The sequence below is a fragment of the Drosophila navojoa genome, chromosome 2, assembly GCF_054131105.1.
Source record: "Drosophila navojoa isolate 15081-1374.11 chromosome 2, UAZ_NAV_1.0, whole genome shotgun sequence".
NCBI classification, from domain to species: Eukaryota; Metazoa; Arthropoda; class Insecta; order Diptera; family Drosophilidae; genus Drosophila; species Drosophila navojoa.
Genome location: NC_142890.1, coordinates 23,651,921 through 23,657,920, shown reverse-complemented (window position 1 = coordinate 23,657,920; position 6,000 = coordinate 23,651,921).

Genomic DNA, 6,000 nt, shown 5'->3' with positions numbered 1-6,000 from the left:
ACAACGCTCAAACTCATTAATTTAAACGAAATTTGACGTGCGCTTTGATAAAGCCGCAATTTATATTCGCCAGCCCGTTAGATAGAGGTTGTGCAAGCCGAGAACGGGAAACAGGAGCTCAAAACAAAATCTCCAGCTGGCTGGTGATGGGGGCATATGGCCAACCTGCAATTGCCTCGTTTAGTTGGAAAACAATGGCGAGCTTAGTATGCTCTAGCGTAAAAAATATGGCTACAAAAATGACTGCACTGAGAGAAAATCTCGGGTGAAAAGAAGCTTACGAAATGTAAGAAGAAGCTCCTTGGGTAAAGCAGTAGAGAAAGAGAGACAGAGAGAGAGAAAGAGAGAAATACCAAGTATATCTTAACAAATTGAGAGACTTCGTTTATTTATATAAATAAGAATAAAACAGACTCGCTTTTCTTAATTCAGTTAAATCAGATTAAAATTTCAATTCGATCAACAATATTTTGTTATTTATAGCTTGCTCAGTGTGTGCTCAGTGTATTTATTTGTAAAGCAAGGGGAAGGAAAAAGGCCAACATCGTCGGGCCACAACAAAAGGCCAAGTTGCCAACTAGGCGGGGCAGACTTTTCGGTGTCGCCGCAAACTGCAGCGCACTCTATTTGTAAAAGCAATTAATTTTTTGGTTACAGCTTCGCCCAATGGCACATAAATTTAAACAACTTCTGGCGTCGCTGTTAGCATCTGGTAATCGAGACGAGGGCTGGACGAGCGTTTGGCCGGGCCAAGACCGAGGCCAAGCCGCAATTTGCGTGCATTTAAATGGCGAGCGAGAATGCGGTCAGAAGCATGACGGCACTCACCGCCAGTCCAAAACTAAATAAATATTTACATGGGTTTGTCACCAAAATGCGAAATAGACTCATCAACAATACCAGAGCAAAATTCAACAAATCTCAAAATGGGGGGAAAAAAGAAACGCTGCAAAAATTGCCAATTCCCAAAGCAAACAAAACGAAAGCCAAAGCAATCAGAGCGAACCGGTTAAAGTGAAAATCAATTTGTCAATTCGAACAATTGAATTGGGCACGAAAGGATTACAAGCGCATACATGTACATGTGTGTAGGTATGCGTTGGGCAGGAGGCATGAGGCATGTGGCATGTTGGCTCCTTCGAGTGCCAGCCTGTCGATATAAATCAAAATATTTCCCAACAGTGCGTAAACAAATTTGTTTCAAGTGCGCTGCTCAAAGGGTTACACACGCACACACACACACACACACACACACACTCGGGAGATCTGCTGTCAGCCTTTGTGCAATCTGTGTGTAGTTTACAATTCGCTGCATTTGACATTAGATGCGGCAATTAGAATAGTGAAGATTTTGTGAAAAATTTGAATCCTGCCACATCATTTAATTTGAAATGCATAATTGGACAAATGAAGCACCCCTTCTTACACTCGACTCATACTCCCATAGTCACTTCTGGGGTGTGGAAATTTTTAAATTATTGCGCTGTATTACCAGCGGGCCAACACGTCATTTATGGCCCTGCACAACCCCCGAACCCCGAACGTCGAACGTCGAGCCCAACTCGGCTGGTTTCAAAATCGATCCGATCTACCCGGTTGTGTAATACGCGAATTTAAATAATCTTTTGTTGTTGCCCTGCAGCAAAATGATAAATTATTAAATTAGCTGTGGCGGCAGTTTTGCATTTCGTAGTCATCGTCGGGCAGGCCAGGGCATCACAAAGCCAGAGAGAGAGAGAGGGAGAGAGAGAGAGAAAGACGCAGTGGTTTCCGCAGAACACTTACATTTGCCTACTCTTCCAAGCACTCTATGCTTAGGCACACCTACGGCCAAAATAATAGGTACAAAAAGATTTTGAAATGCATTATATAAATTTGTATGAATTTAGGTATACAAACATGGATTAGTTTATTTGATTGATAATCCCAACCAATAGGAATTCAAAATTACGTTAAGTATGAGAAGATTGAAGTATAAAAACTATCCAAAACAATAATATTCATTTTCAGAGTTACCCGTAGTTTTTAATATCCTTTTTGTATTATCTTAGCATTAAAATAAATACAATAATATATATTTTTAATATTGAACATCACTTATTTATAGTTTTAACAGTTATACATAAGTGTTTGTTATTTACATTTAAAATTCATAAAAGTTAACAAAAGGAAGATTCAATATTTTTTTTTTCCCCAAAAAATAGAATTCTTTTTTTTATTTTTAAATTTTACATTATTTTCTTATGGTTTTTAATAGACGTTAGTATTATATTTGTATATAAAATTATTAAAAATCAAAAATGAAATTACCTGTGAGATATTGTTTAATAACTTTTACATATAGTTTAAAAATTATATTTTTTTTTTAATTCCTAATATATATACATATAATTTCTAACATCTTTTGTCTACAATTTGTTACAAACATAAATATGATATTAGTTAAAATAATTTTAATTATCTTTCAGATATTATAAATCTAAGGATTTTAATAATTTTAAAACTGTACATTATATAAGCTAAATTTTATATTTATTCCATTGGTTTTCATTTAACAAATTAACATTAAAAATAAAATATATTAAACAAATTTATGATACATCTCCGTAAGAAAATATATTAAGTTCCTATACTTCACATTGGTTGAGACAAAATCATAGCTGCACGAATGTCCAAAGACGGCTAGATTCACTCCCCACTTTATCCATATTCTTAATAGACAGCTTAGCTGCATGCAAATTAAAATAGTTTGTGAACATATTGTGCTGGCCGCGAGTGTATATTCATAGAAACCCCATGGCCTCGCTGGCTGCAGTAGTAAAATTGAATTGTCTGGGGAAAACTTTGTAGTAGAGTAAAAGGCAGCGCAGTTAAGGACATTGTCAGACTCATTTTGTTTTAAATGGCTGGGCTGCTTTTTGCTAATTTGTCCTTTACATTAGGCAAGCATACACTGCAATGCGTTTTCAGATACATTTACTTTTAGATAGTTGCAAAGAAATGTGTACAAAATATATAAAACAGATTTAAATAAATAGATTTACAAATGCATGACTTTAAATATATGTATATAAATTAAATTGAGCACCCGATTTCGCTCAGTGTATGCCATTGAAAAGGGCTCGTCGCACACTTGTGCCCATTTACAATGCAAGCAGGACAATTTACAATGTGTTTTGTTCATTATAGAACTATTTCAGTTGACCTCGTCGGCCCGCCCAAAAGACCAGCCCAAGGCAATATTCGACGCACTCACCGCTTGTCGCCTCAGGAACGTAACGGGAACAAGGGTACGGCCCGGACCTCCGACTGGGATGCTGCGGCTGCCTTTGCCCGTTGCCCGCGGGGGTAGCTAATGAATAGTTGCTGTTGTGCCCAGGCTCGACGACGACGACGCACATTTGTTGTGAATTATGTTGTTTGTTTGAGCGTCGACTTGATGCACTTTAATTGATGTCAATATGCAGAGATTTTTATGTTTTTGTTTTTGTTTTCGGTTTTTTACAATCAACAGAGAGAGTGAGAGAGAGTGAGAGAGAGAGAGAGGAAGGGGGGTTAAGCATTTTGTGGATTGCATTTCGGGTTGTTTACAAATATTTGCGTTTTCCTACCGATAAGGGCATCTGGCGCAATTCCGTTTACATAGCCGATAAAGCTAAAAAGATTCGTCTGCCGATGTTTGTTGACGGTGTCGAGCACTTGAGCCAAATATGCAAAGTATTTGCGCATATTAAAAACTAATTTCAAAAGTCAACATGCCAATAAAAACAACAAGCTCAGCTCAGCCAGAGGGTGGCCCAATGGTGCCAGCCATATCAGTTCTCTTGCTTTCTCTCTCTCTCTCTCTCTCTCTCTCTCTCTCTCTCTCTCTGTATTTCTCCTTTTTGGCACGCACTCAAGACGCCATCGCACACCCCTTTTTGGGATGGCTGGCGGCGCCCGCAAATTAAGCAAAAGGCACTCAATCTAACGACTCCCCCACCTAGTAAATGAACGTAATTTAGAAAATATGTTCCGACGGTTAATATTTAAGCGAACTTAAGGGTTGATCCGTTCAACGACAGCCAACCAAAATGCGGGCGCCCTTCTTTGGGGGGTTGGCTTCTGCTGCCGCTGCCGCTGCCGTTGCTGCCGCTGCACAAACAAAAGCCAAAAGTTATGCCGCAAATGATATTTTTCATTATTAAACACAATAATGTGGTTATTATTTTTATGATTGCGGTTACCACCAGCCAGTCAGGCACTGCCGTACCGGTGCCTTCGCCCTTACCGGACTCACTCAGTCGTATTCCCGGCGGATGCTGCGCAGCATTCACAGTTGCATTCATTTGGTTAGTTTGTTTATGTTGGGCCTGCGGTCTTTGGGGATTTGGGCACGCTTAATTTTAAGTGCCCGTCGAAATGGCAGCAAAAAAAAAAAAAACCCACAACAGCAAAAAAAGCAAAAGAAACGGAGCGCAGCATGTAATGAAATATTATGGCTTGACCAGGAGCAGCAGGAGTTGCAGCAGTAGCAGGAGTAGCGGAAGGTGCTGCTATTCTGTTTGCCGTGCGGACAAGCGAACAAAGGAAAACATTTGAGCCCAAATGGTTTTCTAGTAATTAAAGAATGACTTAGGGCGCCGAGTGGAGTTTACGTGGCTATTTCAAGGCATGCTTCCCCAACTTTACAAACGCTCTAGCTAATCACAGCACGCTCCCGATAACATGATATACGGCAGCCGTTGTCGTTGCTTCTCACGCAGCAAAAACTAGCGCAGAAACTAGCGCAGCCCTAATAAGGCAATTAATCAACATAATTACCAGCGATTAATCATAAGCGGCATTATGATGCATGGGCGAGTGTTTTAAGGCTCAACTGTTGACAGTTTTGGGAGGAACAGAAATTGAAAAAAAAAGAATATATATATGTATGTATCTATGTAAAAACTAAATCACAAACGCGAGCAAATAAATCAATGGCTCGATGGCAGGATATGCTCAGTGAACTGTGAGTCTGGGGCGGCCCGTTTGCAGCAGAAGTAAAATCCATCAATCCCTTGAAAAATGTCAAAGCCACAAAGCAACAGCTAACAAATTCCTGTAAATCCTTGCCTGGTCTACTTAAAAATTGAACAATCTTTTAAAAGTTGTGCGACACCCTTTCAATGCCTTGTCATATGCTTAGCATCTCATTGACCCGTAACAGCCGCAGCAGTCGAACTGAGAAAGTGAAAGGGAATAGTTGAGGGCGCTAGGAAAGGCAAAGGAAACGAGAAAGGGACTGAGGTGCCAGCTAATCAGTTTGAAATGCCTCTGTGTGGCATGAATCGGTATGCCCATATACATATATGTATGTGTGTATGTGTATATGCAATGGTCTGTGTGGGTTGCGGCACATTTTAATTTGTAATACGAGTCGAAATTGGGAGTAGCTTCAGACACGCTGCCATGGATTTTAGGTGTGGATTACACGAAGCCAACTGACAGCAGAGGACGCGGCAGAGTTGGAGCTGACAAAGATCTGAGAAAGGAAGCAACTTCCCGGCCAGAGGGCATATGCAAGTGTGAGAGTGTGACTAAAGCTATTAGTAAAAGCGAGTCTTTAAAATCTAGAAGCAAAACTAAGCGGATGTTATATGTATGTATATGAAAACGTATGACTATATGCAAAGCATATTTAATTATATACCTAAAGCAAGCAGCTCGATGAATATAGAAAAGAAAATATATTCGAAATATCTAAACAAATATTCAAAATATCTAAACAATTAAATATATATAATAGATATTGTCAACAGGCTGACTGACAATATAGGAATAAAACTGTGAAAGAGGTTTGTCAAACATGCACCTGGGTATTAACACAGCTGTTGACAAATCAAATGATAGCTTTGATGAACAAACGTTGTCCATTTTCATTCATTTCAATTCATATTTCATTCATAGTCAATTCATATGTGCCATAAACCCAAAAAAAAGATCGAAAAACGAGATAAGGGAACTGCTTGGGAGCCGGCT